Source organism: Lontra canadensis, unplaced genomic scaffold (assembly GCF_010015895.1).
Source record: "Lontra canadensis isolate GAN:19392208 unplaced genomic scaffold, GSC_riverotter_1.0 scaffold11, whole genome shotgun sequence".
NCBI classification, from domain to species: Eukaryota; Metazoa; Chordata; class Mammalia; order Carnivora; family Mustelidae; genus Lontra; species Lontra canadensis.
Window position 1 is genome coordinate 11,063,436 of NW_022631005.1, and position 27,141 is coordinate 11,090,576.

Sequence of the window (27,141 nt, forward strand, 5' to 3'; positions counted from 1 at the left end):
CTGAAGTTCTCAGTCCAAAAATTCTGAAAAACCTGAATTATGTGAGCTTTAGAAGTAGATCTCTCCCCAGCTGAGCCTTCTGATAAGATTCCAGCCCTGCTGAACAATCGATAGCTGCCTCATAAGAGATCCTGAAACCCTTCTAAGTCATACCCCACAAAAAATGATTGAAGCTACCCACGTGTGACAGATGGTTATGAAATGAAGGATAACTAATACAATATTCTTTATCGTTATTGAAATACAGATACCTGGGGGAAAAAAATTCTATTCATTAGCAGGTTGAATAGAATGCCGTCATCAAATAAATGTTTAACTAAAATTGAAATACCCTCTAAAAACAAGCTTTAGCATTCTATAAGATGAAGCTAAAAGAATCCACACAAAACACTGTGTAAAATGAAGTGGGGGTGGGGAAGGGAACAACGTTAAAACTCGTAAAGGGGCTCTGAAGAAAACTGCAGGCTCCACTGATTTATTTAACTTTTAAATCTTATTAAATTTGCTAGATGCATGTTAGCATTCATGGTTCATTTACTTTTATTCTGACTTCTATAAATAGGCACTCTATGAGCCCTGATAAATGACTTAAAATCTTGTTTGACTTCAATAAAGAAATTAGCATGTTAATCTTAAAAATTCTACCCATAGAAATGAATGAAAGCCTCCTTGTCCACTGTCCTCTGTTCCCTGAAAGTACTCCCCTCCCCCCAATTCCTGGGCCCCTTCCTGTCATCCTTGTTCTTTTCTTTGGCTCCACATCCATAAAATCTGGCATCCTCTCAAATCACTTATATCTGGCTCTCTTGCAAAAACAAACAGAAGCTACCTGGGGCCCCTGATTCCTGCTCATTTACATTCTTTCTGTGCCAAGGGTCAGAGGATGTCAGAGTTGGTGGCAGCCAGTCAAGCCCAGCATGGGACAGTGCTTATCTACTAGTGCAGTGTTTTTCTATCTCTCAACATGCCAGCATTTATTTCTCTAAAATTATAAATGGAAATGTATAATTGCCACAAATCTGATACTAGTAAATCTAAAAGTTCAGCCCAGAGTTGTGACAAGTAGACAAGATTCCATACAAAGCTCATTTTTAAAAAATAAATAAAATAAAATAAGCAAACAAACAAAAAAAAAACAGTCAGTGGGTAGAAGGGAAAGACATAATCTATATGACCCATACAGTATAAGGAAAACAAAAATAAGGTGGAAATTCCCAGTGGTTCAATCATGTGGAATGCATATTTAAATGATTAGCAATTCACATTAAAGCACTGATTCTTTGCAAGTAGCTATTGGTTTCTGGCTTTCTAAACAGCCTTCACCTAAAGAGCAATGTCAGTTTCATATGCGTACCACTAGCTACACATATGTGCCACCTCCACCTGTAAATTCTACAACCCAACTCTGCACTGACGGGGTAAGGTCACCTCAGCTGGTTTGCCCATTAACAGTATTTTTGAGGCCCAAGATGAAAATCACTTGTTAGGACACACAAAAAAATCTTATACATACCACTAATTTGTGACTCCCCAAAGCTCATGCTACTTGACAAGATCTTATTCCTCTGTATTTAATTTCTCTCATTAGGAAGAATTTAAATTAAATTATTTTTTCCCCTTGGGGAGGAAGAGATAATGAAAAAAAAAGTTCAGAAATGCTGTTCTCGGTGGTTAGAATTCTAGATGAGCATAAAATGAACATAAGAGAGGCACAGTAAAACCGGCAGACACTAAATGAAATAGCCTTAGTAACAATCTAAGAACCGGATGCACTTGTGTATTATAACAGGAGCAGAACTAGAGAAATCCCAAAGGCAGGTTACAACACAGAATTAGAAACTTTGACCTTGAAATCAGAAGAGCTGATCTGAGTCAGCTCCCAATCCCTGATTACTACCTGTGCAACCTTAGAGAAAAGTCATTTATTATTCTCTTTTTCCTTTTCTGTAAAAAGAATGAAAATGTCAGATTCTCAAGGTTATTGCAATAGTTAAATGAAATAATACTAGTTAAGAACTTTGCAAACAAGAACACACTGTTCAGTTAAAAGGTGACAGCACAGGCAGAATTACTTGAACCTTGGAAAACACTGCATGGGCACAGGATTGCTTTAATAAGCCTACAGTTGACACTACTATGAATGGCTGCTCAGTATAAAGGGACTGCTCACTAAGAATGAGCATCCTATGTAAACAAAACAAAATAAAACAAAAAATACAGGAGTGACCTAATGTGACTATCTATTCTATCTTAAGGGGATAATAAGAGATACTCAGACCACAGAAAAGTAGTGTGAGAGAAAACCTTTTTTTCTTATCTTTCTCCCATCAACTAAACTAGTGATTCTCAGCCAGCCACACTTTGAATCACCCAGTGTGCTTTTAGAAACTTCTGAAAAATATCTAAACCTGGAAGATTGGGAGAACTCCATAAATATTTATTGAATAAATGAGCACAGACAAGGTTGCAGTGAGGTAAGTATTCCCATAGATGACTATGGGAGTGGAAGTTAGTACATCTTCAGAGAAAGCAGTCTATTGATATGTATCCCCATTTTTTGTTTGGTTTGGTTTTTAATTTCGTTTTTGTTTTGGGCGCCTGGGTGGCTCGGTTGGTGAAGCATCTGCCTTCAGCTCAGGTCATGATCCCAGGGTCCTAGGGTTGAGTTCCCCTTGGGGAGGGGAGTATCCCTGCTCAGCGGGGAGTCTGCTTCTCCCTTTGCCTCTGCACCTCCCCACTGCTTGTGTTTTCTCTCTCTCTCGCTCATGTTCTCTCTCTCTCCCAAACGAATAAATAAAAAATTAAAAAATTCTGTTTTTGTTTTAAGTTCATGCCTTTGGTCACCTAATTCTATGTCCGAGAACCCATTCCAAGGAAATAATCCAAACAAGAAACAGTAACGTTACCACAAGGATTCCTATCACAGTATCATTTTATGTTTGGATGTTATACAATTCCAGATAGCTCCACTTGCATTGAACAGGCTTAAAACACTTGTGCTCAGTAGACTGTATGTTATGGGTGGGGATATCTGACAAGTAAACAAAAGAAAACAATAAATCAAAACAAGATACTACAAAAAAATCAGGTATCATCGTAGCCAGAGCCAGCCACCCTGCAGCTTATTAATATTTCAAAAAGTTGAGAACCTGCCAACCATTTCAGGTTCAGTCATGTCTGATCTTAGCCTCCCATCATCCTGGTGATCTCAACTAATCTCAAAATCAAAATGGCAGACAATCAGCAATTAAAGCATCTTAAAGGAAGAAGTAACGTTGCAGGCTACGGCAGGGGAGGGAGAAAGAGAATACACCTCATCTTACTGGCTTTCTTTTCAAACTCCCTATCTTTCTTAGTCGGGACTCTCCACCACAGGTTTGTAACTCATCACCAGCCTAAGTCTCCACCACAAACAACAAGCATTCTCAAGGGACTAATTGTTCCCTTATCCCAAAAAACCCTACTGAAAAGGTGCTGAAATCACTACAAGTCCACTACAAGTCCTACCTTTTTGAGAGCTACAAGATACAAATATTCTCTCCAGAGGGCAATGAAAAGAATTCATTATAAAAGGGGAGAAAGTGAAGTTCTATGCAGAAGACCCAATTGTAGCTCCGATTTTTAGCATCAGTGATCCAAAATATAAGAATGAGAACCAAGACAGCCAAAGAGCATCTTTATCAAATGCATTTATCAGGTATTATTAAGCACCTACTTACCAAATGAGTCAGACATCATAGCTTATCAGCCAAGTAGCCCTGGTGCAGAGAATCTGTTGGTGGTAGGCGAGCAACACTGTATATGTGGGTAAGTAGCGTGCTTGTCTCATCTGATACTTCCCAGAGCACTTTCACATGTGGTTTATCATTTGATCCTTGCATTAACTCCGGGAAGTAAGCAGAAAAGCAAAGATTTGAAAAAGGGGCAGCTCTAGGCGAGCTGACTTGAGCGCATTCACAGAGCCAACTGACTGCTGAAGGCACCGATGCTCAGATCTAGCTCTTCCAGTTTTCCTCACACTGGGGCAAGCACACACAGATGCTACATACGTGATTTCAGTACACGATCAGACAAGATAGAGTGGTGTAACCAAGACCCAGGAGCCTGGCTGCTCACTTCAAGTCCCAGCGCCATCATCTGTGGCAGCCGGATTTGGGGCAGATTAATAAAAGCACCCTGTGCGTCAGTCTCCTTTCCTGCTAGGGAGGGATACTCACAGCACTCCGCCATTGGGTGACCACAAGGCTCATGTATAAAGTGCTAGCACAGTGACCAGCACATAGCAAAATGTTCAAGAAATGTTAGCCACCATGATAATGAAGGGCACTGACTGAGATCGGGAGCAATTCTCTGCTTAATCAAGATAAGACACAGACATACTGAGTCCTTCTTCGTGTCAGGCATGTGTTAGGTGCTGTATTAGTTTCCCATTGCTATTGTAACAAACCACAAATTGAGTAGCGTCAAATGGCATAACTCTATTATTTCATAGTTCGGGAGGTCGGAAGTCTGAAATGGGTCTTACTGGGCTAAAATCAAGTGTCAGCAGAGGTGTGTGCCTTCTGGATGCTCTGAGGGAGGATCTTTCCCTTTTTTTAGTGTCTTGTGGCCCCCTGCTAGGCCTTGGCTGACGACCTCTTCCTCCCCCTTCAAGCACATCATTCCAATCTCTTCATCTATGGATTATCTCCTCTCACCCCCTGCTGCCCTCATCACATCATGTTCTCTGCCCCTGACCCTTCTGCCTCCCTCTTAAAGGACCCTGGTGATTGCACTGGGCCCACCAGGATAATCAGAATAATCTCCATCTCCATCTCAATCCTCCATAATCTCCCTAACTTAATCATACCTACAAAATCCCTTTTGCCATTTCAGGTAATATTTGTAGGTTCCAGGGATTAGGACATGGACATCTTTGCGGGGGGCATAATGCAGTCTCCCACAGGTGCCAAGGATACAGAAATGAATTTGATAAAACCACTGAGCTCAAGAAGGTCACAGACTAGTGAGTAAAATAGACTTCTTCTTTTTTTTTTTTTTAAGAGAACTAATTGTAGTGCACATCAGACTATACCACTCAGGGCTATTAGAGAAATGTCACCAAAGTACTCTAGGGTAACAGAGGAAGGATCCGTTTCTCTCAAGCAGAAAAGGAATAGAAGCCTCATGAAGAACAAGATATGATGTGCAGAGAACCGGTCATTGGTGTGTGCTTAAACTGGTGGTGTTGAAGGCTGACCTGGGAAAGCATAAGGAGAGGTTGGGAGTACCCAATGGGTGGCTGTGACTACAACCAGGGAAACAAAGGGAGGAGCCAACGACAGAAGAGAATGTTGAAGAGGGACATTAAGGCCAGATCATGAAGAACCACAACACGGGAGACGGACGGACTTGACAGACTGAAAAGCCACCAAAGACTGTTGAACCCGTCATTCAGATTTATGCCTTACAAGAAAACTCCAGAGGCAGTGAGGAGAGTGAATGGCAGAAGGCAGAACCCAATTTAAGAGCTACTTCAATAGTGCAAGGAAAAAAGGAAGAAAGACTAAAGTGAGAAAGAAATGCAGGAAATGAAAAAACAAAGATGGATTTGAGATACATTTCCAAAGTGGAATCAATGGGACCAAGTGACTGACTGAATACAAGAGGGAGACAAAAGTGATGCTGAGCTGCCTACCTCAGGCAACTGGTGTCCACTGATGCCACTAACTGATGCCCAGAACAGAGAACGCGGGGGCGGGTTAGGGAGGGATGTGTTTGAATATGCTGATTAGAGCCCTTAAGGGTACTAACTCTGATTGTTCAGCAAATTGGAAAAGCATGCAAAAATGACATCTGTGTGTCTGAGAATCCAAATAGAACTAATATCTGGAGTCAGAAGACCCGGGCTCAGGTCCTTTTCTGACATTTATTAGCTTTGTGACTGTTGGAGAAGTTGCTCAACCCCTTGGGGTCTTAGTTTCCCCATCTGTGAATCAAGAAGGAGGGGGTATCAGATAATCATGAAATTCCTTTCCCATTCTAACATCCCATGGGTCTAATATCAGAGTCATTATTTCCTTTTCAGAAGTGTCAATCGCTTCGTCCAGCCACTAAAAGAAAATCCGACAGGTCTTGATTTTCAAACAAAAGGGCGAGAGCTAGAAAAGGAAGGGCAAGGGCATTAACAAGGACTGCATGCCTACTATGCACCAGGAACCATGCCCGCTATACTCTCCTCCAGTTGCTTCTCCCTCTGGGCCTGGACACCCCCACAGGGTCCTAGAAATGACCATTTTTGTTTCTTTATTTTCAATAATTAAAGAACATAACAAAAGAATATCAGATCTATTTTCAAAATATAATACATAAACCAAGGCGCCAGCGGATGAACCAATCACACAGTATGTTTAGCAAAAAACTGCTTGATTAATTTTGTTTAAATTCGATTTATTCTGCCATCATGTCAAAAAAAAAGAAAAAAAAACTACAATAGAAATTGAACTATCACCACCTTAAATTTCATGCTGCAGTGGGATTACCATTTGTAATGCTAAAGCAGTGGGACATTTATTTTTGTTCCATCTGTGCTGAAGCAGCTACAGTTTTCCCCTTCAGGGATATATTTATGGCCATATCCGTCAATAAGCCCAGAGAAAGAGCTCTTAGGGAATATAATCACCACTAACGGCAGAAATAAAATAAGCATGTTAACATGAGCCAGGTGAGGTTCTTATAAATGTGCCCACCTATGCAGCCACCCAGAAGGACACTGAATTGAACCCTAAAAAAGAATGTCCAGTAACTCTGCCCAAATCCTCCCTCAATCCTAGGAGACAATGCCTTTTCCAGCAAAAAGTGCTTACTCATGTCAATTATAATGCAAACATCAGACTGTGATACAGGCACTTGAAGTTAAAGCTCATAAAGCCCTCTTTAGGAGAGAAAAATCTAACTCAATGGTCAAATGCCAATCAGAGTGGGATAACGAGGCAGCAGCTGAAAAATACAAGATTTTAAAAATCAACCACAACTCCTTTGGGAATGCATTACTACTGAATGGCTGTCAGAGCAGAACGTAAGTGAGTTAGTACCATTAACTTGGGAAAAAAAGAACGACTCCTGTTTCAGTGAACACAGAATCCCAGTAAATTTTTATGTTTATTTTCCTGAACAATAATTGACATACAATATTATATTAGTTTCATGTGTACAACATAGTGACTTGTCACTTGTAGATGCTGCAAACTGATTGCCACAATGTCTAATTGCCTACTGCAACCATACAAAGTTGCAATTTTACTGGCCATGTTCCCCACACTGCCCTTTATATTCCCATGATTTATTTATTTTATAATTGTAAGTATGTAATTCTTTTTTTTCAAAGATTTTATTTATTTGAGATCGAGCAAGAGCGAGAGCTAGAGAGAGCACAAGCAAGGGAGTGGCAGAGGAAGAAGGAGAAGCAAGCTCTCCACTAAGCAGGGAGCCCGATGTGGGGCTTGATCCCAGGACCCTGGGATCATGACCTGAGCCAAAGGCAAAAGCTTAACATTAACCGACTGAGCCACGCAGGCACCCCAAAAGTATGTATGTAACTCTTAATCCCTTTTATCCATTTTGCCTTCCAACTTCCACCCCATCTGGCAACCAATACTCTGGTCTCTGTATCTATGAGCCTGGGTTTTGTTTTCCTTTTTTGTTTTTGTTTTTTAGATTTCATGTATAAGTGAAATCATATAATATTTGTCTTCTTTTACCTATTTCATTTAGTATAATACCTTCAAGATGCATCCATGTTGTCAGAAATGGCAAGATTTCATTCTTTTTATGGTTAAGTAGTCCAGTGTGTGTGTGTGTGTGTGTACACACATTTATCCACTCAATGTGCACTAAAGTTGTTTCCTTATCTTGGTTATTATAAATAATGCTATAGTGAATATAGGGGGTGCATGTATCTTTTCAAGTTAATATTTTCATTTTCTTCAGATTTAGAATTAGAATTGCTGCATGGTATATTTGTTCTATTTTTAATTTTTTGAGGAACCTCCATACTGTTTTCCATAGCGATTGAGCCAATGCACATTCCCACCTCTAGTGTGGGAGGGTTCCCTTTTCTCCACATCCTTGCCAACACTTGGTATTTTTTGTCTTTCTGATAATAGTTCATTCTGATGGGCATAAGGTACTATCTCATTGTGGTTTTGATTTGCATTTCCCTGATGATGAGTGATGGCAGGCATCTTTTCATGTGCCTGTTGGTCATCTGTTTTCTTTGGAAAAATGTCTATTCAGATCTGCTCATATGTTAGATTGTTGTTGAATTGCATGAATTCTTTATATATTTTGAATATTAACACCTTATCAGATGTATGATCTGCAAAGCCTTCCCCATTCAGTAGGTTGCCATTTCATTTCATTGATGGTTTCCTTCACTGTACACAAGCTTTTTAGGTTAACATACACATTTGTTTATTTTTGCTTTTGTTGCCCTTGCCTTTGGAGTCAGATCAAAAAAATAAAGAATCACTAAAACCATTGTCAAGGAGCTTACTACTTGTTTTCTTCTAGGAGTTTTATGGTTTCAGGTCTTAAATTCAAGTCTTTAATCCTATTCGAGTTGATTTTTGTATATGGTACAAGACACTGGTCTAGTTTAATTCTTTTACATATAGCTGTCCAGTTTATCCAACATCATTTATTGAAGAAAATGTCCTTCCCCCATTGTGTATTTTTGTCTTCTTTGTAGTACATTAACTGACCATACATGTGTGGGTTTGTTACTAGGCTCTCTTCTGTTCCATTGATCTTTGTGTCTGTTTTATGTTAAAACCATACTATTTTGAATATGATAGCTTTGCAATACAGCTTGAAATCAGGGAGCATGATGCCTCCAGCTTTGTTCTTTCTTAAGATTGCTTTTATAGTCAGGATTTCTGTGGTTCCATATACATTTTAGGAGTGGTTGTTCTGGTTCTGCAAAAAGTGCCATTGGAACTTTGATAGGGATTGCACTGAATCTCTAGATAGCTTTGGGTAGTATGGATATTTTAACAATATTAATTCTTTCAGTGTAGGACCATGAAATATCCTTCCATTTATTGGTGTCTTTTTCAATTTCTTTCATTAATATCTTACGGTTTTCTATTTTTAAGTTTCACCTCCTTGGTTAAATTTATTTCTAGATTTTAATGCAGGGTAAGTGGGATTGTTTTCTTAACTTCTCATTCTGGTAGTTCATTATCAGCATATGGAAACACAACAAATTTTTGTGTATTGATTTTGTATCTTGCAATTTTACTGTATTTTTTTTAATAGTTCTAACAGGCTTTTTTTTTTTATGGAGTCTTTAAAGTTTTCTATATATAGTATCATGTCATCTACACAGAGTGTCAGTTTTACTTCTTTTCCAATTTGGATGCTTTCTATCCCTTTACTTTTCTTTTTTTCCCCCTAATTGCTGTGGCTAGGACTTCCAGTACTATGTTGACTAAAAGTGAGAGAGTACACATCCTTGTCTTCTTCCTGATTTAAAGGACAAGTGTTTAGCTTTTCACCACTAAGTATGATGCTAGTTATAGGGTTGCCACTCATGGCTTTATGATGTCAAGGTACATTCCCTCTCATCACACTTATTTAGGTTTTTATCATAAATGGACATTGAATTTTGATAAGAGCTTTTCCTATGTCTACTGAGACGATCATATGCTTTTTATTGCTTGTTTTGTGTAGTATATCACATTGATTGATTTGTGGATTTCGAGCCATCCTTTCATATCTAGAACAAATCCCATTTGATTAAGGTGTGTGACCTTTTTAATGTAATGTTGAATTCAGTTTGCTAATATTTTGTTGAGGATTTTTCCATCTATGTTCATCATGGGAATTGTTCCATCATTTTCTTTTGTTGTGGTTTCCTTGTCTGGTTTTGGTTTCAGAGTTATGCTGGCATCATAAAATGAATTTGAAAGCATTCCCTCATATTCTATTTTTTTGGAAGAGTTTGAAAAGGATTGAAATTGAAAAGATTCAATTCTTCTTTGAATGTTTGGTAGAATTCACCAGTGAAACAATCTGGTCCTGAACTTTTTTTATTGGTAGGTTTTGATTACTGATTCAATCTCCCTACCAGTAATGAGTTTGTTCAGATTTTTTCTTTATTCATGATTCAGTCTCGGTAAGTTGTATGTTTCTAGTAAGTTATCCATTTCTTCTAGGTTGTCAAATTTGTTGGCATGTAATCATTCCTGGTAGTCTCTCAAGAGCCTTTGTATTTCTGTGATTTCACTTGTAATGTCTCCTCTTCATTTCTGATTTTATTTAGTTGAGTCTTCATTTTTTTCTTGGTGAGGTGAGTCTAGCTAAAGTTTTGTCAATTTTGTTGATCTTTTCAAAGAACCAGCTCTTCAGCTGCATTGATCTTTTCTATTATCTTTTTAGTCTGTATTTCTTTCCATTCTGATCTGTTATTTTCTTCCTTCCTCAAACTTTTAACTTTTTTGTTCTTTTTTCTATTCCTTGAGATGTAGATTTATGTTGTTTGAGTTTTTCTTATTTCTTTTTTTTTAAGATTTTTATTTATTTATTTGATGGAGATCATAAGTAGGCAGAGAGACAGGCAAAGAGAGAGGAGGAAACCGGCTCCCTGCTGAGCAGAGAGCCCAGTGCGGGGCTTGATCCCAGGACCCTGAGACCATGACCTGAGCCGAAGGCAGAGGCTTAACCCACTGAGCCACCAAGGTGCCCTGAGTTTTTCTTGTTTCTTGATGCAGGCTTTTATTTCTATGAACTTCCTTCTTAGAATTGTCTTTGCTGCATCCCATAAATTTTGGTATGGTATATTTCCATTTTTATTTGTCTCAATTTTTTTTATTTCTTCTTTGATTATCTACATTAACCCACTGGTTGTTCAGGAGCAAGAGCATGCTGTTTAATTTACACATTTTTGTGGTTTCTCCAGGTTTTTTCCTTGTAATTGAGTTCTAGTGTCATAACATTGTGGTTAGAAAACATGCTTGATACGATTTCAATCTTCTTGAACATAGTAAAACTTGTTTTGTGGCTCAACATGTGATCTATTATGGAGAATGTTCCATGTGCACTTGAGAAGAACATGTATTTTGATGCCTTTGGATGGAATGTTTTGTATATATCAAATCCATCTGGTCTAATGTGTCATTTAGGCTGATGTTTCCTTATCAATTTTCTGTCTGCATGATCTACCCATTAATATAAGCAGGGTGTTAAAGTCTCATACTATTTTTGCGTTGTTGTCAATTTCTCCCTTGCTACCTGTTAATAGCTGCTTGATATATTTTGGTGCTTATATGTTCAGTGCATAGATATTTATAAATATCATATATTGCTGGATAAGCCCTTTATCATTAGGTACAGCCCTTCTTTGTCTTTTATTATAATCTTTGTTTTAAAATCTATTTTGCCTGACATGAGTACAGCTACACCAGCTTTCTTTCTGTTTCCATTTGCATGCAATATCTTTCTATATCCCTTCATTCTCAGTCTGTATGAGTCCTTCTGAAATGAGTTTCTTTTAGGTAACATATACATGACTCTTGTTTTTTTTATCCAAAGACAGCTACTCTGTCTTCCAACTGGAGAATTTAATTCATTTGCATTTAAAGTAATATTGATAGGTATATACTTTTGCCATTTTGTTTTCTGGTTGTTTTTGTAGTTTCTCTCTATTACTTTCTCTTCTTTCTCTCTTCCCTTGTGGTTTGATAATTTTCTTTAGTGTTTTTTTATATTTCTTTATCATTTTGTTTTGTGTATTTATTATAATTTTTTGCTTTGTGGTTACCATGAGGATCACATATAGCAACTTTTGTATATAATAGTCTAGTTTAAGTTGATAGCAACTTAAATTTAAATACATTATAAAACTCTGCATTTTTAATCACCCACCCCATTTTTTAAAAGATTTTTGTTTTTTATTATTCAACACAGAGAGAGAGATCACAAGTAGGCAGAGCAGCAGGCTGGGGGCGGGGGGAGCAGGCTCCCTGCTGAGCAGAGAGCTCGATGCAGGGCTTGATGCAGGGCTTGATCCCAGGACCCTGAGATAGTGACCTGAGCTGAAGGCAGAGGCTTAACCCACTGAGCCACCCAGGCGACCCCCCATGTTTTGTTTTTGATGTCACATTTTATATCTTTTTATTTTATGGATCCCTTAAGTAATTGTTGTAGTTTTAGTTTATTTTAGTAATTAAATATTTTTTTACCTTCATACTAGGTTTATAAGTGATTAATCCACTACCATTACTAAATATTTACCTTTTCCAATGAGATTCTTATTTTCATATGTTTTCTTATCTTTAATTAGTGCTACTTATTTTCAGCTTAAAGATGTTCCTTTAACATTTCTTGGAAGGCTGGTTTAGTGGTGATTAACTCCATTAGCTTTTGCTTATCTGAAAAACTCTTTACCACTCTTACTCTGAATGATAATCTTGCTGGGTAGAATAGTCTTAGTTGAAAGTTTTTTCCTTTCAGCACTTTAAATATGTCATAACATTCCCCTCAGACCTTTAAGGTTTCTGCTAAAAAATCTACTGATAGCCTTATGGGAGTTTTTCCCTTGTAGGTAACTTTGGTTTCCTCTTGCTGCTTTTAAGATGCTCTCTTTTAAAAAAAAAAAAAAAAAAATTATTTGTTTGTTTGTTTAGTGCAGGGGTGAGGGAAGGGGTGAGGGAACCCTATTGGTTTTATGTTTTGGGGGCTGGTCTCTCCAGTGCAGAACCAAGAGTTAGAGTTCCTGATATGAGCACAAATCACTCACTGCTCAGGAAAAAATTCATATTGTGGAGATCCCTCCTGGTTGTGTTCTGCTGTGCCTGGGAAGGGGTTTTTGGCAAGAGCACATTTCTGCCTCTTCTAACCATCTTGATATGGCTCTTTTATCCTTTGTTGTGGGGACACTGTTCATCTAGTTTTTAGGACCTTTTCCAGGGAAAGTATTCCCACATGTAGCTGTAGATTTGTTGTGTCCTTTGGAGGAGGGGAATTCATAATCTTCCTACACTGCCATTTTGAACCACCTATAGAATCCCAGTAAAGCTTTGAAGAGTTACATGTTAAATGAGTTTGGAAAACTTTCTTCACCTAAAAAGTATGTGTAAATGAGTCTGGATAGTGAAAACAAATTAGAAAATAAGAAAAATCAAAAGTGCATTTCCGGCGGCGCCTGGGTGGCTCAGTGGGTTAAGCCTCTGCCTTCGGCTCAGGTCATGATCTCAGGGTCCTGGGATCGAGCCCCGCATCGGGCTCTCTGCTCAGCAGAGAGCCTGCTTCCTCTCTCGCTCTCTGCCTACTTGTGATCTCTCTCTCTCTGTCAAATAAATGAATAAAATCTTTAAAAAAAAAAAAAAAAGTGCATTTCCTCCAGCTATTATACATGTTATACATACATAAAGGATCAAATATCTCCTAAGGCGGTCATGAAATTTTGGACTCATGACTAATCCACTCATCCCAAGAAAATATTTAGCCTTTAGAAAAGGGCATTATCTCCCGGTCCTAAAGCAGATTGTGAGCTTCATCATTTGACCTTTTCATTTGCCTTCTCTTGAGCTGCCACCGCTCCCTAAATTATAAAAAGGAAAATGAGCATCACTGGGGTTCAAGGGAAAAGACCAGAAGTGACCTGCTCTATATCGCTGACCTAGCAACTTGGGGCAAGACATTTATTTACCAAACCATCAAAAGCAATAGCAAGCGAAGTAGAAAGGAGGGGCAGAAAGAAGGTGTCTGGCAGAGGCCAGGTAATCATGGTTGGGAAGAGAGACATGATGTGTTCATGTATGAGGAAGAAAAACATTTCACCAGTATCTCTAGCCCACACTAATTCTCCTTTTGCTGATACCCAGAAAAAGGGCCACCAAGACAAGTACATGTTGTTCTACCCTCACCACAACTGACTGGTCCAAGCTGATATCTGTCCCAGGCTGAGTCAATCAGCTCTCTTTCCCAGGACTGTTGGTTTGGGACCAGAGAGCATGAGTCAGTCCTGTGCAGTGGCATAAACTGTAAGATGTATAAGTCTCAGGAGGATTGGAAGTCATCTTCCTCATTTCATCTGTACCTGGTCTGCAATAAGCAAAAATTAAACTGACAAGCTGAGAGAAATCAAGAGATAGGGAGACAGTATCAGATGCATTCAAGTCCTTCGTAGTGAGGCCCAGCTATGACCCTGGTCTTCTAGCAGTTTACTGTCTAACTCTTCCTTCAATTATTCTACATGTAATCATTTAAGAGAGGGGTGGTACAGTCCAGCACCATAAGAATTTACTCTTGGGGCGCCTGGGTGGTTCAGTGGGTTAAAGCCTCTGCCTTTAGCTCAGGCCATGATCCCAGGGTCCTGGGATCGAGCCCTGCATTGGGCTCTCTGCTCAGCAGGGAGCCTGCTTCGCCCTCTCTATCTGCCTGTCTCTCTACCTACTTGTGATCTCTGTCTGTCAAATAAATAAATAAAATCTTTAAAAAAAAAATAAATTAATTAAAAATTAAAAAAGGAATTTACTCTTAGTTAAGTACACAGACCCAGCATGCAAAGGCCAATCTTTACAGAATACATAAAGAATAAACTAGGGGCAAGAAAAAGATCAATTCTGTTCCACACATGAGATAATCCTTTAAAAATAAATTTTCCTAAGTTAATTTGAGTTGGGTTTTGGCTGTTTATAGACAAGAAAATCTAAATACTTGATTTTAAAAAAAAAAAGATGCTATGCCTAAGTCCCTGCCAATATAATAGGGACTTGTTTGAGTCCCTATTATATTGGGTTTGATGATTTGTTTGAGAAGCAAAGACCTCCATGACATTTGGCCATCTGAGTGTGCACAAGTCCTTCACCTTGTTGGTCCTGGAGTTCTTTGGAAACTGATTCCTCATATACATGGATATATGTACATACATGTATACATTAGTTTATGGCTATTGGGCCTTTGCTTAGCACCAGAGGTTAAGATCAGTATGTCCTCTTCCTGATTCAGTGCATCTCAAGATAACGTGAGATTATTGTGGGGGAGTGATAAAGACAATTTTGCAGCCCTCAGAGAAGTTTTGACAGTTTCCAATCTTCTAAAACTATATGCAAGACTTTGAGAAAGCATATAAAATGCCAATATGATAAGCATTATATGTGAAAGTATATATAAAGTTTATATTATAAGATTGATTAGAAGACCAGGTCTCATGCAAGCATTTAAAATTGACATCTGAAGGTAGAAATTTCTATCATATCAATGTAAAGAATGCACCTGAGCAAAAGGTAATGGTCCCAAGAATTGTATGATAGTATTAACAGGTTTTGATATTTAGTTATCAAACACCGAGATTCATGCTAGTTTTCTTGGCCTTCTCCAAGTAGACAGTTCTACCAGCCTGAAATATTAAAAACATCTGAATTAACATTCAGTATAACTTTGTAAAGATTAAGCCATTTACCAGGAACAAGTTTGTCCCACAGGGAAAAATATACTATTAATTTTATGTAGAAGATTTTCATATAAATTTTAAGATAAATTATATAACTTTATATAATATTTTAGAATAAAATATTAACTAATTTAGCTATCTTTTATTTAAATAAATTCTAATTCTCTTCATATCCATGTCTTAAAGACCACTTAGTAAATACCACAAGTAGATGCCGACAAGTCCATGTTTCCTCCCAAATGCCCAATTCTTAGGGCTCAAGATCTTCAAAGGCACACAGAACATTGTACATTGGGAGTGAGCAGGTGTAAGAGGCACAGTTTTCAGCCTGCCCTGCCAACACCGTCAAGGTTAGCTTCTTCCCCAGATTTTGCAGATCATTGATATTCGAACTTCTATTCAAACTTGAAACAGATTGGCTTCCTCACGAGGAAAAAGTCCATTTCTCTCCCAGCCTCGTTATACGCCACAAAACGGAGAGCAAAGGTGAGTGCAAGCAGTTGACAGTATCCCTTCATGGTTTCCCAGCAACATAGATGCATTTCTTAATTACAAGTTGGACAAGGGACAGAGAGAGCCCGCTGAGGCCCCATCTAGACTCTTGCTCCTCCAGGTGCCCCATGTTCTGTGCCTCTACTTTGAAAGGCCTTGCCTTTCTCTCTTAAGATGCTCTAGGGAAGAGCAAATAATCCTAAAATTTGTATGGAATCAGAAGAGACCCCGAATCGCTAAGGAAATGTTAAAAAACAAAAATAAAACTGGGGGCATCACGTTACCTGATTTCAAGCTTTACTACAAAGCCGTGATCACCAAGACAGCATGGTACTGGCATAAAAACAGACACATAGACCAGTGGAACAGAGTAGAAAGCCCAGATATGGACCCTCAACTCTATGGTCAATTAATCTTCGACAAAACAGGAAAAAATATACAGTGGAAAAAAGACAGTCTCTTCAATAAATGGTGCTGGAAAAACTGGACAGCTACATGCAGAAGAATGAAACTCAACCCCATTCTCTTAAACCGTACACAAAGATAAACTCAAAATGGATAAAAGATCTCAACGTGAGACAGGAATCCATCAGAGTCCTAGAGGAGAACATAGGCAGTAACCTCTTCGATATCAGCCACAGCAACTTCTTTCAAGATATGTCTCCAAAAGCAAAGGAAACAAAAGCGAAGATGAACTTTTGGGACTTCATCAAGATCAAAAGCTTCTGCATAGCAAAGGAAACAGTCAAAAAAACTAAGAGGCAACCCACGGAATGGGAGAAGATATTTGCAAATGACAGTACAGACAAAAGGTTGATATCCAGGATCTATAAAGAACTCCTGCAACTCAACACACACAAAACAGACAATCATATAAAAAAAATGGGCAGAAGATATGAACAGACACTTCTCCAATGAAGACATACAAATGGCTATCAGACACATGAAAAAATGTTCATCACTAGCCATCAGGGAGATTCAAATTAAAGCCACATTGAGATACCACCTTACACCAGTTAGAATGGCCAAAATTAGCAAGACAGGAAACAACATGTGTTGGAGAGGATGTGGAGAAAGGGGAACCCTCTTACACTGTTGGTGGGAATGCAAGTTGGTGCAGCCACTTTGGAGAACAGTGTGGAGATTCCTCAAGAAATTAAAAATAGAGCTACCCTATGACCCTGCCATTGCAGGGTATTTGGGTATTTACCCCAAAGATATTTGGTATTTGGGTATTTACCCCAAAGATACAAATGTAATGAAAAGAAGGGCCATCTATACCCCAATGTTTATAGCAGCAATGGCCACAGTCGCCAAACTGTGGAAAGAACCAAGATGCCCTTCAACGTTCGAATGGATAAGGAAGATGTGGTCCATATACACTATGGAGTATTATGCCTCCATCAGAAAGGATGAATACCCAACTTTTGTAGCAACATGGACAGGACTGGAAGAGATTATGCTGAGTGAAATAAGTCAAGCAGAGAGAGTCAATTATCATATGGTTTCACTTATTTGTGGAGCATAACAAATAGCACGGAGGACAAGGGGAGATGGAGAGGAGAAGGGAGTTGAGGGAAATTGGAAGGGGTGGTGAACCATGAGAGACTATGGACTCTGAAAAACAATCTGAGGGTTTTGAAGGGGCGGGGGGTGGGAGGTCAGGGGATCCAGGTGGTGGGTATTGGAGAAGGCACGGATTGCATGGAGCACTGGGTATGGTGCAAAAACAATGAATACTGTTACGCTGAAAAAATAAAAAATTAATAAAAAAAAAAAAAGAATGGGAAAAAAAAATGTTCTAGGGAAGAAGTCAGCTAAGTCACCCAGCTACCAGGAGCAACCTCCACAGCCTCCATGGCCACCACTCCCACCTCTTATCTACCTTAATCACCTGTGCAGCCTGTCCATAGAAATGCTGCGCCAACTGTGCGTGTAGACAAGACTGCACACACGGAGGGGCTTGGGGAGTGGGGAGACGGGAAGGAAGGAAGGACAGGATCTTCTGTTTGCATCTTTCTGACACCAGTCCCTGTCCCTAGTTATAATTTTTTACGGCAGACTTCAGGATAAATCTCCTTTGAAAAATAGCAAACTACACCGCCAAGGTCGCATTCAGTTTTCCGAGCAGACTTTCAGCCGCCCCTGCACAGAGGGCAGACCTACCGTGTCCGGCTCCTCATTAAGCAGCGATCTTTATCACAGCCCCACTGCTTTCACCACCGTCTGACCAGTGCCAGGAAGTTTTGATGTATAAGCTGGAGAGTGAGAGAAAAGAGCCTTAAAATGGTTTCAGGGTGAAGATTTCTTTTCCTTTTTAATGAGCATATTTAGGCTGTTATGAGTCAAGTTCAAAATTCAAGTCACATATGAACAATTTTTATAGGAGGAGGAGTAACCTGATGTTCAAATTCATTTGCCTCCCATTTTGAAGTAATTCATCTTTAAAATTTCTGTGAAATTTCTACAGAGTCGCCCAGAAAACGGCACCAACCATCTGTAAGTAAAAACAAAAGCTCTCCATAGTATATATCACAGGTTCAAAGCACTTCGGCATGGGCAGATGGAACACGTTATTAAAAGAATTTAACTGCAAGAAGAGCTACCGTAATTACACAGCAGCTGGTCTAATGTTGACAAAACAACTTTTAAAGGCTTTCAGAAGCCTTAAAGGCTAATCAATTAAAAAGGCATGAATAGTAATGTGCATCCTACCCTTAACACTGCGAGCTGCATCGCCCGCAAATACAGTGAGGTTTTCATTTTGGAACGATCATTTCTTATGTCCTACAATTAAGCTGAACACGTGCATAAATTCTAAGTTGTGTCTAGGTGAGACCATTATACTTAAAATAAAATAAGTCCATAAAACTCAATTATAAACATTGAACTGAAGGAGCATTTCCACAGTAGCGAAGTTATTCTCGAAGTGCCAATAGCTCGTGCCAGAATTTGGGCTTACTTTACCAAGAACAGACAGAGAAGTGTTTTAGAGCATTGTCTATATTGGCCAAGGATACACTGAAGGCATGAAGAATAAATGAATGGACGGGTGAATGTTGGAATGAGTCTGTCCTCGGCATCCAAGGAACACTGACTCAATCCCCATGAGATTGGCCCTGGGGTCATGTTGGACGGGCATCCTCTGCCAGGACCTGCCAGTTTTCTTCAAGGTCCAACTGAAGTTCATCTCTTCCAAGGCACCCTTCACACTTCCCACGAGGCTTGCTTCTGATCCAAATCCCTTACAGTCAGAGAATTAGAAAGGATTTATGTATCACTGCACCCAATCCTTTCTAGAGCCCTGCTAACTTTTTCTTTCAAGGCCCAGATAGTAAATAATTCGGGCTTTGTGGGCCATAGGATGTCATCACACCCACCCACCTCTACCACTGTAGTGGGAAAGCAGCCTGCACCAGATTTAAGCAAATGGGCATGGCTGGGTGCTGATAAAAATATTTACGAAGGGAAGCAGGAAGCCGGGTTTGACCCACAGTCGGTAATTCTCTGATCCCTGTTCTACCAGCATGAGTCCCCTCATTCCCACGCAGGGTCCAAGGATCCTCTTTGGGGACATCTCCCGTGAAGAAGGCTAATCCCCTCATAGCAGCCTCTTCCACTTTTGTGAAGCTTTCCCTTCTACTGGCTGCAAGGAATCCCTCCGTAACCAGCAGTCACCGTCACACCTTCATCTTCTGGGCACCCTGCCCACTCCTCAACCATTCTCCCGCCCCACGGTGCCCTGCAGAAACAGACCTTCCAAAACCCCTTTTCTTTAACTAAAGACAATACCATCAGTGTTGCCTTCTGGAGCCCCAGAGAGGAAGCCTAATACCTCTCCCACCTGAAGGGCCTTTATGTTTTGGAAGGCAACTGTGGGATATAGCATTTACCGTCTGCCCCACTCATGTGGGATCCATCTCACCGCGGCTTTTATTGTTAGTTTTCTTCTTCCATGTACACATTTTCTCCTCTTCATTTAGACGGCAAGTGGAGCATAGTCCCTGGCACATAAGCTCCATTTAGTTTTATGAGTGAGAGTGGCAGAATGACCACAGAAATATCAATCAACAAATCTTTTTAAACACCTTTCTCCGCAAATTCAGCGGGGACGGCTCCCCTTATAGGAGGTGGCCCACTCACCACAGCTGCCACAAGACTGCTGGTGTGTCAAGCTTCCTCAGATGTAAAGACTGATCTCTGAGAGGCAGAAGGCCTCCTCTCTCTACCTTCTATGACCCACCAGGATTCTGGTGTGAATTTTTAATGTGGCACACTGTAACACCAGCATCCCAGCTGAGCATTGGGAGACCAGGCCCACTGTCTGTCCCGGTCCCCCACCTTACAGCAGCCTTATCTCAGTCATTTTCATATCCTGTGCTTTTATCCCTCTCCGTAATAATCACTACCCCAGAGCCACACTTATACTGTCAGTATTTATGCGAAAGCGCACAGTAGGCCTTCAGTATTCCACTCTCAAACTCAAGAAATTAATAAGAATCTCGAGAGTGCTTCTTATAAACAAGCAATTCTCCTCAGGGTAAGAAACTGGGTCCCTCACAGAATTCTTCAAGGCACAAGTAAAACGAGTTTCTCACTATGTTACCTCTAAACTCTACTCCCCAGGATCACTCTTTTTCACAATCAATCGTAAAATATTCAAATAGGCTATCTTTTTTTAATTTCTTTTCAGTGTTTCAGAATTCATTGTTTATGCACCACACCCACTGCTCCATGCAATACGACGTGCCCTCCATAATACCCACCACCCTAAATATCTCAGTGAGAAAAGAGTCTTTAAGACCAGGACAAATATCTTGTTTCATTTAATGTCACTTTACCTTTTCATGTTCCTTCCCCCCATCCCTGTGAAGAACAGGAAGGAGATATTTCACAAAGTCCTGTCCCACGTGCACTCTTTAGCAGTAACCCCAGGTGTGGAGTCTCTCCATGAAAGACCAACTTGGGGGCACTCATTGAGGGGTAGAGACGCCACAGCAAGGGGACGCTAGGCACCTACCCATTCCACGCTCTGGAAAGCCCAAGACAAACCATCAGGTCTACTGTATTGGAGTGGACACCAGCCATTTGTGGCCACTTAAATCTGAGTTAATTAAAAATAAATACAGTTTAAAACCTAGTTCCTCAACTACACTAGCTACCTTTCAAGTACTCAGAAGCCACATGTGCTAGCACCCACCATGTTGGCCAGTGCAGATATAGAGTATGTCTGTCACCCCAGAAGAGACTAGAGAGTTCTACCGGACAGCACTAGTGGGCCTAGTGCACTTCTCAGTGATTGCTGCTCTCCAGCCAACATCTATGAGGCTTGGCTGGTAAACGGTCAAGGCCTCCTGGAGCTGTACTCTGTACCTCCTTGAAACCCAAAGGAAATAGTGGGGTATGGAAATATCACACCTGGTAGTGCCAAATAATTAACACCACATTGTTGTAAAGGCATTATTTAAGTAAAATTAAAAATAAAAAGATGGGGCGCCTGGGTGGCTCAGTGGGTTAAAGCCTCTGCCTTCAGCTCAGGTCTTGATCTCAGGGTTCTGGGATCGAGCACTGCATTGGGCTCTCTGCTCAGCGGAAAGCCTGCTTCTCTTCCTCTCTCTCTGCCTGCCTCTCTGTCTACTTGTGATCTCTGTCTGTCAAATAAATAAATAAAATCTTTTCAAAAATAAAAAATAAATAAAAAATAAAAAGAAATACATAATTTTTCTTATCTCAGAGAGTTCTGCCAAAGTCCCCAGCCTTTGCAATCCATGAGAAACTTGTATACAGAATAAGAAAGAAGCCAGAGTCTCATCTGGAGTCTAGTAAAAAGTAGGGGAGAGGGACTGGGGTTAAAATGTCTCTACTTGTTCTGAACTCAGCATCCTTTGTATTATTTTATAAGTTCATTTTTGCTTTAATTATCATTTTGCATGGAAAAGAGAGTGGGACTTCTTTCCTTTATAAAGTAGGACTCCAAATTTCCTGAGAAAGCATTAAAATACTTATGTGCCTTAGATTTATCACCAGGCAAGGGAAGTTGGTCAATAATCTGCCTCTGGTTGGCACGGCATATAATTTTTCTCAGGTTTACTGAAATTGCCATATCTCTAAAATCTAAGAACAAGAGAACGTTGCTAATAAATTTTAAATTTCCCACATACTTTGGAGAATGTAAAATTATGAGAGTAACTAAATTCAAATTCCAGGCTGCTTTCTGAAAGATGAGATGACCTCCTGATAGTCTATAAAGTCTGGGGAACATCTGTTTTGATAACATATGTACTTAAAATTCCCCACATGTCAGTTTCAAGTTACTACAAAATATAAGGCAGCACCAGCTGCAGGGATAAGGAGGTAAAGCTGTTAGCAAAGTGCCAGGAAATGTTCAAGATTTTAATTGGGACCAAGTTTCTTTACCATTTGCATATCATGATCCTAAGAAACAGACCAGAGACTAGAAATCCTACCCCTTCCACTTTCTCCACAAGAGAAAATCCTACTGTGATCTTGGTATGTTTTCCCTTATTACATTCCTATTAAGGAACTGCAATGTTCTTAATTCTGGTACCTTTTTTTAAATTGAAGTGTAATTGACACACAATGTTACACTAGTCTCAGGTGTACAACCTAAGGATTTGACAAGTTTATATGTGATGCTGTGCTCACCTTTAGCATAGCTACCATCTGTCAGCACACAACGCTGTTAAAATACCATCCGTTACATTTCTTGTGCCGTACCTTTCATACATGTAACTTATTCATTCCATAACCTAAAGCCTGTACCTTCCACTCCCCTTTATCCATTTTGCCCATCCCTCCTACCCCATTCCCCTTTGGCAACCACCAGTTTGTTCTCTATATTTATGGCTCTGTTTCTGCTTTGTCTTTGTTTTTTACATTCCACGTGTAAGTGAAATCATGGTATCTGAAAGACATGGTATTTGTCTTTCTCTGACTTATTTTACTTAGCATAATACCCTCTAGGTCCATCCATGTCCTTGCAAATGGCAAGATTTCATTTTTTATGGCTGAGTAATATTCCATTTTATAGGTAGATACATAGGTAAATAGATACAGATGGATATAGATAGATATATTTATATCTACCTATCTATCTATAGCAATTTCTTCTTTATCCATTCATCTATTGATGGACACAGGCTGCTTCCATATCTTGACTATTGTAAATAATGCTGCAATAAACAGAGAGGTGCATATATCTTTTCAAATTACTGTTTTCATTTTCTTTAGGTAAATACCCAGTTGTGGAATGACTAGATGACATGCTATTTCTATTTTTCATTTTGGGGGGAACTTCCATACTGTTTCCCATGGTGGCTGTACCAATTTACCCTCCTACCAACAGTGCACAAGGGTTCCCTTTTCTCCACATCCTTGCCAACAATTGCTATCTTTTTGATACAAGCCATGGTGACTGGTGGGAAGGGGTATTTTGTCGTGGTTTCAGTTTGCTAATTCTGGAGACTCAACCAAAATGCCCTCCCCTCATTCTCCTATCCATCCAAATATTGCCCATCTTCACAGATCAGTTCAATTCTCACACTTTCTATGACAGTGGCTTCATGTCTTCTAGTCCACAAATTCCTACTTCTCTCTGTACTTACAGCAAATAATAAAGGATCATACATCTGCAACTTAATTGTCCTCCTTCTGCTCTGACACCCTGATCTAATCTCCTCATGTCCACGGAACTGCTCCCATTTCATGGCTCTTACAGAGATAGTGATGCTCCCAAAGTTACCTCTCCCCAGAACTCATCCATATTCCCAACACCTATTCCATATCTCCACTTGGAAACCTAACAGGTATCTCAAATGTAAAATGTCTAAAGCTGACCCGATCCTTTTCGGAATCTGCTCCTCCTCAAGTTTTCTATCTCAGTAAATGACAGCCTTGCCCTTCCAGGTATCAGCCATCTGACTCTGCACTCTGACTCATGCACTGCATCCTACCCACAGTAAATCCTACCTCCTGCACTCTTTCCAAACAGAGAGAAGGCCCTTTCACCACCTCCACTGCAACCACATGGATCTAAGCCAACATCATCTGGACTGCAACAGCCTCCTTCCAGCCTTCCCTCCCTTCTATTATTTATTCCAACAGTAGCCAGTGATTTTTAAAATCATACAATTAATCAGGTCATTCCTTGATGTAAATTCTTCCAATGGCTCAACTGACTCAGTCCCAAAAGAGAAAAAAAGAAAAAGAAAGAAAGAAAGACGAAAGGAAGGGATGGAGAGAGGGAGGGAGGGAAGGAGGGAACATCTTTCAATAACCACTAAGGCCCTGCATTATGGGCGGCCTGCCACCTTAGGCTTTTGAGCTTTTACTACTCTCCCTCTGGCTTACTTCATTCCTAACACAGGTCTGCTTGCTGTTTTGAGGGTGAGGCATGATGCTAAGGCAGCACTTTTGCATTTCTGCCTGGAAAGCTCTTCCTGCAGAGGTGCCCAAGGTTCCCTCCCTTCCCTGCTCCAGGTGCTGTGTGAAGATTTCACCATCAGGTCTCCTATGACCATGATATTTCAAGTTACCAACTGCTTCCTGTCCACCTCAGACACTCCCTCTTCCCCTCTTTAGTTTCTCCAAGGCTCTTATGACCATCTAACATACTGCATATTTTCTTATTTATTTCCTTACTTTCTGCCTCCGCCCTTGTAGAATGTAAGCTCTAAGGGGACACGGATTCTGTGAGCTTTAGTCACTGCTTTCTCCCCAGAGATTTTGCCTGTTTAATTTGCCATTGTGTTTCCACCTTGAACTGTGACTGACACAAATTGATCCTCAAATATTTAAAGCGAAAGAGAGAAACCAATTACAAGTCCTGTAAGGACAGTTGCCATGCCTTACCGTTCCTTTTTATATCCCTGGATAGGGCCCAGAGAAAAGTACTTGTTGCCTGATTACTGCTATGTTTACATTGGCAAACGTAAAATGTTAGGTCATTCAAACTGTTGGACATGTTAAATGTAGACAGTGGTGATCCGATATTAAAGATGTAACAATTTTTAGAAGATTTCAAAGCTGTTTAAACTTAAGCTCATAATCTCTACTCAAGTATGAACAATTCTCAAAATCACCAATAATAGACAGTTTCTTAAGTGCTGCCAAAATACAGATACAACTACCCGCCCAAAAAAGATGGGAAGAAGAAATCGCAATGCTATAATTTATCAGGTAAATTACAGCAAATAAAATTTCAGTGCCAAGACCCAAAACAAGCTATTTGGTTTTGGGGGGTTTTCCCCCTTAGGTTGGTTATTAAAATGGACAGGAGCTTTTAATAAATCAACAATGCCAAGCAACGAGAATGGTGATGACCGAGAGGAACTGTTAAGGAATTACAAAACTGGGTCAGTGCAACAGAGAAAGGAGGAGACTTTCCCCTCCCCTGCACACACCCTGTCATCTCCTGAACAACTAGCCTTTAACAAGGGAGAGTGACTAGTCAGTAAGTCTCAGAAATGGTTCAATCTTTCTACACATCCAAAGCGTTTCCTATAAAAACATCAACAATCAACTACAGACCAACTACACACTAGATTCTTTTTCACATAAGATAATTTGAAGACTTGGGGCACCTGGGTGGCTCAGTGGGTTAAGGCCTCTGCCTTCAGCGCAGGTCATGATCCCGGAGTCCTGGGATCGAGTCCCGCATCGGCTCTCTGCTCAGCAGGAAGCCTGCTTCCTTCTCTCTCTCTCTCTGCCTGCCTCTCTGACTACTTGTGATCTCTGTCAAATAAATAAATAAAATCTTAAAAAAAAAAAAAAAGATAATTTGAAGACTAAGCATAGAGTTTTACGGAAATCTTTCATCCATAAAATGATTGAGCATCCCGAAAGGGGAATGCTATCACATGCCAAAACAAACCCTACCTAGCGTTTTTATGGCACTGAGGTTCAGGCCCATAGGGAGCGTCTCACCCCTATGTGAGAGGACCCGCATCTCCTCCAAAGTTCACTGAGCTGCTGAAGAACAGAATCAACTGCTCAGATACAACGCTTCTGTTTTCTATGGGAACCGCCAAGTAGAATTCTCTTATCTGTGTATTTGTTTAAAAACAGAAAATAAACATCAGACACTAGTATCCTATTTGCAGGTTATAAAAATGTACTTCCAATTGTTAACGAACACAGGGTTGTATGTCACGTAATGGGACAGTCACATGACTGGGACAGTGGTGACAATTACAGAGAGCACTATTCATGAGCGGATCTGCTCATTTATTTGGCAAACAGAGTAGGGAGAGTCTCTGCCCATCAAAAATCTAGTGACTATCTATGTACTTTGTGCCAGGGCTTGCAGTGACTGATGAAATAAGGAGCCATGCATATGTTTAAGCGAACAGAAAAGGTGGCTTCTAAAAAATGAGAGTTGAATTAAAAAACCAGAGCACAGTGTGGTTTGGAATCCTTGCCAAGACAACTCAAGGTGAGGAAGCATGAGCCCTCCACATTAAGCCAATATTGTTATATGCCTTTTATCATTTGGGAACAGAAATACTTATCAATTGTCCACCCGATTTCAAAATTAGATTTAGAGTTTAAAACTATAATTAAATGGATACAGCTAATCCCAATTTTTTTTAACAAGACAGGAATAACTAAATGGGAATATCGATAATTCCTCAGAGATAAGCTTGAGTTCAAACAACAGAACATTTGATGAAGATTCTTAAAAATTTAGAATGGAGGAGGATAACTAACACTTAGAAATAGCAGAAAATGTAAATTCAATTGTAAAGTGAAACCGGTATCAGATTTTGGCCTTTGTATCCTAACACTGCCTCATAAATTATTTTTTAAAAAAACATCTGAAGGGGTGCCTTGGTGACTCAGTCGGTTGAACGTCTGCTTTGGCTCAGGTGGTGATCCCAGTCCTGGGATCAAGCCCCACATCGGGCTCCCTGCTCATCGGGAAGCCTGCTTCTCCCTCTCCCACTCTCCCTGCTTGTGTTCCCTCTATCTAACAAATAAATAAAAAATCTTAAAAAAAAAAAAAATCCGAAAAAAATCAAACGCATAGGCCCCTGTAAGTCGTCTGCTGTAAATTACCTAGAGGCTAACATACAGAGATTCAGATTAGCCTAATGTTAGAGAATTCACAAAGTGCAGTGATTACAATGTGAAAAACAGCCAGTGTGAATCCTTACTCTTCCTTCTAACACAAGAGATTACAATGGCCACCCTCT

General features: G+C 39.9%; 1 protein-coding gene across 3 annotated transcripts in view; it reads right to left on the reverse strand.

Annotated features, from left to right (window-relative positions):
- Window positions 1-27,141, reverse strand: part of LYPD6 (LY6/PLAUR domain containing 6) — a 122,273-nt gene that overhangs the window by 85,781 nt on the left and 9,351 nt on the right. Inside the window, exon 2 of one of the 3 annotated variants that reach the window (XM_032856088.1) lies at window positions 18,095-18,186. The exons of the other annotated variants lie outside the window; for them this stretch is intronic. The gene's annotated coding sequence lies outside the window, so the exon portion shown is untranslated. The remainder of the gene's footprint in view (window positions 1-18,094; window positions 18,187-27,141) is intronic. 3 annotated transcript variants of the gene reach the window in all.